The sequence below is a fragment of the Pocillopora damicornis genome, chromosome 1 (genome assembly GCF_964200805.1).
Source record: "Pocillopora damicornis chromosome 1, jaPocDami1.2, whole genome shotgun sequence".
Taxonomy (NCBI): Eukaryota; Metazoa; Cnidaria; class Anthozoa; order Scleractinia; family Pocilloporidae; genus Pocillopora; species Pocillopora damicornis.
In genome coordinates, this window is record NC_142670.1 from 34,264,138 (window position 1) to 34,274,855 (window position 10,718).

Consider the following 10,718-nt stretch of genomic DNA (forward strand, 5'->3'; position numbering starts at 1 on the left):
CGATATTGCTTTTTGAGCATAAGAACGGTTGATTCCTGTAACCCTACATCCTGCTTGGTGGTTTTGTGTGTCTTGTTTTTGAATGGTGGTTCGCTTTTTAGTCCATTTTTGTCTTGTTTCGTTTTGTGTTGTTTTCTTTAGAGACGAAATGAGATATGGGCGATACTTAACCAGACTACGTCAAGAAAAGATTTATACTGTATTGCTATGACGGAGCTCATACTCCGTGGAAGTTTGCATCGCAGCATTTCTAAAGTGGTTATAAAACTAAAGCAACGTGCATGGCCAAACGAAGGTTTTTTTGAAGAGGTACACAAGCAAAACCTAACTGCTTATGTGTGTGTGCGTGTGTGCGTATGTGTGTTTGTCAGAGACTTGTGAATAAACTAAAGTTAATCTATTATTGAGGAAGATTCATTCTTCTAACGGACACTAAATATATTTATAGCTAAACCGTTGAAACCTTTGAGTAGGAAAAGAGGTCTTAAAACACTGTCGTGATAATCTTGTAAGCGTATCGAGTGACACTTTATTTTCTAATTCAGTAATTAAGTTAAGGGTTTGATGACAGTTGGATTATTGAAGATTTAGGTGTATAATTGAGCGTAGCACGGTAATGGCAGACTTGTAGTAAGAATGCTGGTGCTATAGAAAATCAATGATGGTCTGAAATAATTAGATAAGGAATTGCTTAGGATAATTGTGCGTGCACGTTTGCGTTAAAACATCCTGTGACGTTGCGTGATGTGTCATTCGTGCAGCAAACAGTGCGTGCGTGCGTTTGTAAATTACAGAAGTATTGATCGGCGTATAATGGAAACAGCTTTTAAAATCAAATTGACAGGAAATAGCTTGGGATTTTAGTAAATCACGAGTAAATAATGTCAGTCCTGGTTTTACGAAGTTTAGGCATGTATTTCCGTTGTAATAGCAGATTAATAGAAGTGCTATCTTGTAACAGAAGACTTGAGAATTGAGATCGTTTGAATGTAGAAAATTCGGATATCTCGGGGTTGGAAGCTGAATGATGGGACCTCGATTATTCGTTACTCATTATTCTTCGGATTTTTTTCGAATTATTCATTATTGTTTTTTAAATTTTGTTTGGTATTCATTCTTCCCTATTCCTTGAACGTAAGCAAGATTTCTCCATGTTAGACTCGAAATACATACATTTGATTAGAAGTATCCCTCTGTCGCACCATAGTACACGGTACTGCCACACGGTGCTACACATGGTGACCTTTTTGTCAAACTAAGCTGGTGTTGTATTTTTCGATGCTATGGTTGTTATTATTATCACGATGTATTTTTCGCTTTAACGGCAACTAGTCTTTTCCGCAGGCAACTCCATCGTCGCGCATACCTTTCTTGCTCCAGTTATTGGTGACAAACCTATACAAACATAACCTGAATAATGTTTGGAAAAACCACAATATAGGCAAAAGCTAAAAACCATCTGTATGGAGCTTTTACATGATGAAGTGGGACTTGGTAGGTAAAAAAATAAAAGACTTGTCTCGATCAACAAGCATAATGCTTGCATTTGTGTTCACTCGTTTATAGCTCAAGCTGATACTAAAGTTAAAGGAAAACTGTTTATTACAAGATATCAAATAAATTTTCTCTTTCTTAAATTCTTGATGAAACTATGTAGCTCCAAATGGATTGCCACTGGCTGTTTTGCAAACTTAGGTTGAGCTCAAACTTGCAAGCACGTAAATTGCAAAATCTGTCAAAAGACGACAAAAAATAACTATGATGCCTATCTTGACAGGTAAAATGGGCTGTCACACAATTCGAAGTAATGTAACAGTACAGTAAATGGTTTGAACCTGGGGGTAACACTTAATAGTGTGGCTTGATCGTCCGGGTGAGTGTAGTCGGACTGTTGTCGGTAATGGTGACTGACGTTTCGACAACCTGAGCGGAAGTCATCATCAGAGTCAAGTGAAAGGTTGTTGTCAGTCGAATGTACTTAGTCCGGTTTGTATAAACTGATTGGTCAATTTTGCCGCGATGTTATTGGCTGTAAGACTCAAGTGGCGTAGGTCAGTCGTCATTGGTCGGTTTGGATCCGTTAGTGAAGGTAGGTCGTTCTGTTCGGTTCGACTACACTCACCCGGACGATCAAACTACACTGTTTATATAACAATCACGCGCAGGTCACAAAATAACTTGAAACATTTCAACAACAGCTCAAAAGGTCAAAAGAACGTCAGAAAAAAAAGGTAAAAGCCGAAAAAAAAAAAGGAGATCAAAGCGGACTATTATCGAAGATAAACCTAACGAACACTGGACCAATGTTAGTCATGTTGGTATCAATTAGTACGATCATGAAATTTACAAAGCTTTAAAGCCTGATTTCGGCAATGTGATTGCTACATTGCCAGTTGCATTTTAAGAGTTCATAATTACTGATAGGAAATACGTGACCCGGCCCGTTTATCCGGTCTACCCATTTTGAATTAGAAAAGAGTATCCTCAACATGTCTGGTTATAAATCAAAACAGCTGTAAGTGTGTTGCTGAACGCCCCGACCTGGTGCTGACAAACATACATTTAGGAGGTTCAGACGCATCCTCATCGGACAATTTTTCAGGTTGGACGAGTTCGTCGTCACAGTCAATGTCACTGTTATCGCCACCTCTCAACAGTCATTCGATTCTATTCGCTTCCTCTTGAGGAAGCTTGTAAGATCTTAATCCGGAAGCATCAGTAATGATCTCGTCAATACGCACACGGTCTATAATGGTGTACGGTGAGTTCCTATCGTCTCCGTAAGCCTCAGAGAAAACGAACTTGTCGCCAGTGTCACTGTTGTCGAGCCACAAAACGTGCTTGACGTTGTCAGTAAACATTAGTTCATTTCCTCTTCTCTCCTCAACGAGGAGATCCTTTAAAAGCAGGGCGAGCAAAAACCCCTACTGTTTGGCATAAAGAAGATGGCAAGTGTCTTCTTTGCCCTTGTCCCTTACAGAATGTTGTCTAACACTTCTCCCTGGAGATGTTGCAAAGCCCCTCCTCTCTCTTGTTTCTTCAAGGGTCATTCTCGCTATTCCTTCTTCAATCAACGTTACAGGTGGCTTGGGAGGAGGAGAGGAATCCACGACTTTGTTCGGGTAATAGCTCTAAGGGCCGTTCTCTTCTAAACTTTTGGAGCTAATTTTGAAAAAAAGATCCTTGAAAATCAATTTCTTCAAATGTCTTTTACTATTATCTGATCATAATCGATCTACATGGGAACTGCTTCGCAGCGTTTGTAATCGATAACTTGATCTGGACGTAGTAGTTTCCCAATGAAGATGCACGCCACTTTATGATCATGATGCGAGGAAATGTCTTACTGGAATTCTCCGATTATTTCGTCGAAATACGCACATAGCATAGAAATCCGTACGTCAATTTATCCTTCCGGCGTCTTTTCGGCGATCGCGATCTGGATAGGGAGAAAGAAAAAAGAAGGAATGATCAAAAAAATTTTGTGCTCATGTCATGAAGAAGTTTATTTGAAGTTTCTGATTGACTATTCATTATCGTCATCATCGTATCACAAATCGATCTCTCGATCTGCTGGTTGACCGCCTTGAACGGTGCCGTCTTTCAGGTGAGCAGGAACGTTTGCTGAGGGAAAAATGTTTATCATATCCAAAGCATAAAAAAGATAGATTCTAAAAGACTTGAAATCGGCGCATGTTTGAAACAAACAAAATAGATATAAAAATTGCCTTACCGTTGGTCGTGACTTCCTTTTTTCTCGTTGTTGCTTTTACCCATTATTCCCCTTGCGAAACTGACCCGACACGACCTCCACAAAGATAATCACCAAGCAACTTCCACGCGAATCAAACAGAAAACCTGTCAAGCTGTCAAACTGTCAAGCTGTGAAGTTGTCTTACAACTCGAAACACATCCGGCCGCGGCCGGAAGTTTCGCTAGCTGGGAGACTTTTTGCGTCTCTTGTAGTTTTACTTTGCACATTATTGATTTCACTTTTAAAAAAAACTTCTCAAGATACATCAGAAAATACATAACCAAGAGAATCGAATAAGAAAGCGGTATTTATTTTTCCATTGGCACGACTACGTTATTCATTATTCCGAGGTTTCCAAACCTAATAATTCATTATTTACTTTTAACTTAAACCCGTTATTCATTATTCATTATTCAGCATCCACTCATAAGGATATTGTATGGATCGTACAATAAACGCAAGAAAGCTGAAAGATACAGTCCTATTGATTGTCGAAGCAGCGCTCCGCAGAGATCGGATTGTTTTTTGTTATGTTTCTGCGATGGTTTGATCAGCGGAAGGTCTAGCTAACTTCTCCGATAGCAATATAAGAAAATAGAGTTTCGAAAAACATATGGTCACATCTGGGCAGAGTGATGTTCTTTTAATTTATTGAAATATTTAATTATTTTATTAGAAGTTGTTTTTACATTGTTGGTAAGAAGGTAAGTTTGAATTGATATGCAAATTATTGTGGAATTCAGAAAAATAAGTCCTATTTAGTTGGGGTGGTATTTGCATTTGAAAATTTTTAATGCGAGTTAATCTTTAAAAAATTGCGTTGTAATTAAAGAAGTTTTATACAGATATATTATTGTTTTTTCTCTTTATTCACCACGCAACAGCTCCATTTAACAACTGCGTCAAACTATCAGGTTAGTTTTCAATTATAAAAGCAGACAAAGGCATGGTTCTGTTTTTTTTGTTTTTTTTTTTTTTTTCGCTCATTCCATTATAAATGGTAACTTGTTTGAAAAATTGAGAGGGAGAGAGAGAAAAAAAGAAGAGAAAATCAAAACTTAAGAGCGATGGTTTTAATTTGTTTTAGGATAAAGCTAGCATTACAATGTCCGAGATCGTTTTAAACTCATACACTCGTAACATATGGTCACCATCTATTTATAGTTTATAAATTAAACCAGCGAGCTAGAGGCTCACAAGTCATAATAATTGGCTGTTTTTTGTGGAGTAAAATTTGGTTTCTGAATTGAAATGAACATTAAAGGTACCGATCACTACCTTATGTGCAAAACACACTTACGCACAAATAACTGATGTCTATCCGCTGGATTCACCAACAAGTAAACGGAGAAAAGACGAGTATTGCTATGAGTTCGTTGTACTACCAGTTGTTTCTTTTCTTCTGCTTCTATGCTGCTGTTCAGGCTCCATACAAAGAAGGCAATATCATGTTGGGCGGACTTTTCAGCGTGCTCAAGCCGCCAGACAACCCAGGGAGCCGATGTGGAGAGTTACATTTGAGAGAACTTGGTCGCATGCAGGCCATGATCTTCGCAATCGAACGAATAAATAATGATACAAGTCTTCTCTCGAACATTTCCCTGGGATATGACATAAGGGATTACTGTGGAAACCTCTCAAAAGCTGCAAGACTTGTTTACAAACTTTTAACTGTTGATACTTGTGTAAATGTAAGTCAAAATGCTACAAGAAAGAAAGCCATCATTTCTTTAATAGGCCCGTACGAATCTAGCACAGCGCTATTCATTGGTGGAATTCTTCGGATGCTCAATTTTTTCGAGCATTAGCGGATCAGCTACTAGTGCTGAACTTAGCTCACTTGCCTATGACCATATATTTCGAACAGCACCCTCGGACCAGTTTCTTGCAAAAGCGATGGTTGACTTGGTTACACACTTCAATTGGAGTTATGTTGCTGTCGTTGGACTAGATAATTCGTATGGACGAAATGGAGCATGGGCAGTAGTTAGCGAAAGTACGTCAAGAAAAAGCTCGTTCTGCATTGCTTTGACACGGTTTGTACGCCACGAAAGTCTGAATCGGAGTATTTCGAATATAGTTAGACAGCTTAAACAGATGGACAATGTCAAAGTTGTGATCTTATGGTTATACGGAAATTACCAATCGAAGTTTTTGGCAGAGGTTAAGAAGCAAAATGTAACTGGACGTGTATGGATTTTGAGCGAAGCTCCTATAACTTCCACACTGACAGTAGAAGGTATTCTCGAGAACTCTTTAGGATTCGCACTCCATGAATTCAGCGACTCCGGCTTCAAGGAATATTTAAAAGATAGATTGGTCAAGGAGAAAGACAATAGAAGTTTTCCTGAATGGAACGACAGTACAAGCGAAATATGGAAGCTTTTGAGGAGCAAGAAGTGTGTTCATCGCCAAATTAAGCAGTGCTCTTACGACTTAATTAAAAAAATCTACAACGCCAATGTTCCGTGCATCATCGACGCCGTATATGCCGTGGCACATGCACTAGATATTTTCTATCGAAATTTTAGCCATAACGAGACCAAAGATCGGAGGAAATTGCAGATAGCCTATAGTTCTGACGTGCAGAAGCTTCTTGGCAGAGTTAGTTTTCACGGACTAACTGGAAAAATCAAGTTCGATCGATTTGGTGACAGGGCCTCGGCGTATTATGACATTTTCAGCTTTGAAAAAGTATCTAATGGAGATGTTGAGAGCATAAAAATGGTGCGAAAAGGAGAATGGAACAATTCAAAGAGGAACGAAACTAGCTTGATATTTCATGAAGCTCTGAATTGGACGACTACATCTGGTCGCCCCCCGAAATCTGAATGCTCGGAGCGGTGTCCTCCTGGAACAAGGAAATCTTTTACCTCTCCTTGTTGTTGGCAGTGCCTTCCGTGTCTTGGTGGAACCATCAGCCCATCCGCTGGTTCTGAAAGCTGCATTGAATGCCCTTCCGGAACAATGTCCAACCAGGCTAAAACAGAGTGTGTCGCTTTACCCTCCGCCAACATAAGTTATAGTAGTGCGAGTGGAATTGTAATTCTTACCTTTGCTACGCTCGGTGTAGTTGTTACCTTGCTTTGTCTGGCTGCCCTCCATAAATTCTGGAATAGTCCCATCGTCAAGGCTTCAAATCGAGGACTAAGCCTTGTTCTTCTACTCGCAATTCTGTCCTTATTGTCTTTGGCATTCATAGATGTCTCTGTCTCCACAAATACAATTTGCATGATCATATACCCGCTACGTTATCTGACCTATAACTTCTGTCTCTCCATCTTACTGGTAAAGGCGTTGCTTATTTCCAGTGCTTTTCAGGTTCCCATTTTGACCAGTTTGGAATTCACATCTCTTCCAAACAAAGCACAAGTTGGGATCGTTATAGCATCTCTAACTCCACTGTTGTTGGTGTTGCTACCGTGGATGCTTTTGGATCCACCTTCTAAAAAGGAACACATCCATCCAAAAGGTTACACCTTTAATGAATGCAAGGCATACTCCAGCTCAGTTGGAAAGTCTCTATTCTTGGTAACATGCTTTTATATTTTCTTCCAAATGCTTCTGTCCTCGTTCTGCGCCTTTAAGATTAGGAACGTTCCTGAAAATTTCAGTGAGGCCAAACGAATCGCTTTTTCCACCTACATATTTTTGTTCTCATTGCTTTGTTATCACCCAGTAGAATTGTGCTTGGATGGATGGTATGTAACGGTTGTGGATTGTGTAGCAACTCTGTTGAGCGCGTATGGCTTCCTTTGTTGTCTGTTTTTGCCCAAAATGTATATTCTGTTCTTTAGGCAGGAGATGAACGATGTGATTGCCATCAGACAAGAAGTAACTCAGTTCTCGGTTAGATCAGGTTTTGTACGTGCAAACCGTGCTTTTGATAGTTTTAATTAGCGAGCTAAATCGTACAATAAGCTTTCTTAAGATCGGTGATTTTGTACCAGTGTGCCATATACTTCTTAATAAACAAAATTTGAATCCATTATTGAAGAAAATATAAGCTTTTAATGAGCACTGCATTACAAATATAGGCTTCAAGGCATAAAAACACTTATGGTTGCCATGGATTGTTTCTTTTTATGTTCTCAGGATGGCTTAGTTATCGGGAATTTTAAATTTGTTTCCCTGATGGCATGGAAGGAAATATTATTCAAGAATACAAATGGCTACGAAAGCACGAAATAATAAACAGACATTTTGCATTTTTCATTTGCATTTTTAATCTTCTCTCTTGATTGAATATTTCTTTGGCATCTGTGCTTGGATTCGACTTTAAGCCTATTACTTATTTATGGGCTAATTTCCACATATTAGCCCTTCCCTCACACAAGGTAAAGAGTCCTTTTATATCCTCGTCCATCCATTTCCTTTTCCTATTTCGGGACTGAAGGAAAAAGCATCTATGACCTGAGCCAAAAGCCTTGTCTTGTTTTTTAGCAGCAAAACTTATTTCCGCAACATATGCTGCTTGCATGACTAATTAGGAGACACTTTGCCTCACAATGATGTTTCCAAGTTTAGCCAAGCCTTTGGGCAGATGCTTAGATAATTAAACTGCATGAGGATGAGAGTGATATTCGCTGCTATGAACACTAGCTACTTAAGCAGTAACTAAATAAATTGTGAAAAAAAAAAAAAGGAAAAAAAAGAGATGACTTTCTGTGCATGAATTGGGAAGGAAATGAACGATGCGAATAGCATCAGACAAGAAGTCACTCAGTTCTCGTTGAGTTCATTTAAGTTGTGTAGGCGTAAACCCTGCTTTTGATAGCTCTAATTAGGAAGCTGAATCGTACAATTTGCTTTCTTAAAATCATTTTGTTATTTTGAGTTGTGTCAATGGAGGAAAATTCATTTTATTAACTAACACTGTATTGTAAATATATATATTACTTGACTTTTGATAAAAATCACCAGAAATACTAGTAAAGATCGTTCCTTGTTATGTTTGCAGGATGCCTTATTTGGTCGGAGGTTTTGCTTCCCCGATGGCTAAGAAAGGAAGCATTGCGGTTGAGGAAGACAAATGGTCACGTGTGCGCTGAGTAATGGAGTGACTCTGCATTTTTAATCTTCCTTTATGACAACATACCAGGGAGTCTTCAGAAACTGCATTAGACAAATTTTTCTTCCCTTATACAAGCTAACAAGTAACTATCTCCTCTTTCAATAAAGGTCTAGCTAGCTTCTCCGATGGCAAAATATGAAAACATTGTTTTCAAAAACATAAGGTCGCATCTGGGCAGAATGATGTTTCTATTAACTTTCTGTCTTACAATTATGTGAAATATTTATTCATTTTATTGGAAGATATTTATACACTGTTGGTACAGGGTCTCAGTGGGGTGATGGCTTTTACGGCTACCGGTTAAAATTTTGGCCAATTTACAGTAAACGGTTAACACCTGTCCATTGTTTCCACCATACATATTTTTTACAGTTAACTTTTTTTACGACTAATATTTAAAATTTGTCATTTTTTTGGCTGTATTACGGTTGACGATTAACCCAGTGGAGACCCTCTTGGTAAGAAGGTACGTTTGAAAATTATTGTCAAGTTCAGAAAAATAATTTCTAATTAGTTGGAGTGGTATTTGCATTCGAAAATTTTTAATGCGTGATAATCTGTAAAAAGTTGCTTTGCGCTAGTCTAGTTTCGAATTGCTTGTGCGAGATAGTCTGGTAACTAGTTATCAGCACCAAGCCGAGGCTGAGTGGAATACGCGCTTATTTTGAAAGCAAGATTGGAGTGATTGTAAGTCGAATATGAAGATTTTGTCCGATCCTGAAACAGCAACACAAGGCTCACAACCAGTCCTGGAGCCCGCGAGTCCATTCCAGTTTGACGGACAACTTGCTGTAGACAATGAATGGGAAGGGAAGGATGAAGGAAAAGGAGATAAAAATACACATTTTTAATCTTATCATGTATGGCTTGATAGCAAAGTGTGGGGGTTAACATCCTAACTCCCTGGAAACATTATCACATTAGTTGTTATAACAATAGAAATATCTTATCCAGCCAGCAGTTCGCGAGAATTGACAATCTAATAAGCTCAGTAGATGGTGTTTCCTTCATAAAACACATTATTCTCTTCACAAATCTCCGAGGAAGTCTGTAACAGCTAGGAGAGAAAATTAAGGAATAGGTCAAGGAAGTGTAAGGCTAAGAGATATCGTCATATGATATTATCGAGAGAGAAATTACCAGATCACCATCGAGGTTAACGAAATTTTGGTAGAATACACTTTGGCCTGGTCAGTTTTATGATGCTGCACATGTAGTTTGTAAAGGAGAGTTACATGAATGTTTCTTTTCAATAACCTTCCTTTTAATACGAGTCTCTGGAATATTCTCAATATTTTACTTTTAGAATGAATTAAACGTTTCATAAACTCCACCAGTTCTCACAATTACAATGAACCTTTGTGGGCGCACTAAGCGGATCCTTTCACTAAGAAAAGTAGTCTCCACAATAGGCCATTTCCGAATTACCTTTTGCCTCTTTTTCAAAACGAAGCCTGGTGCTCAACTATTCGCATGAAAAAGACATCAATTTGTCTGTGAATGAAAACTTAAAATCATATGAAAGGATGAGCACCAGGTCTCGCTTTGAAAATGAGGCCGACGGTGATTCGGAAATGGCCTATTACATTTTTTACATTTGAAGTGTTCCCCTCGCTTGTAATTTGGTGAGGACATATGCATTGTGTTTTTTACTTCGTTAAATAATATGACATTTATTTACCAACTGACAGTGCCCTTGAAGTAAGAGAAGCGCATCCGACCAGGCAAATTTGAGGATTTATGCTGCTGAGGATCGAAGAAAAGGAAAGGCAAAAAACTCGCGCAAGAGATTTACCAATGATGTTTCTATAACAGTAAGATAATTACATTTCCTTCTCTCGTTTAACAAGATGTTAAGTTATTCTGATTTTCTAATGCAAATAGTGAAGT

General features: G+C 38.5%; 1 pseudogene; it reads left to right on the plus strand.

Moving 5' to 3' along the window:
* Positions 1-4,325: 4,325 nt before the first annotated feature.
* LOC149053463 (extracellular calcium-sensing receptor-like) lies at positions 4,326-7,965 on the plus strand (annotated as a pseudogene).
* The last annotated feature ends 2,753 nt before the right edge of the window (positions 7,966-10,718 follow it).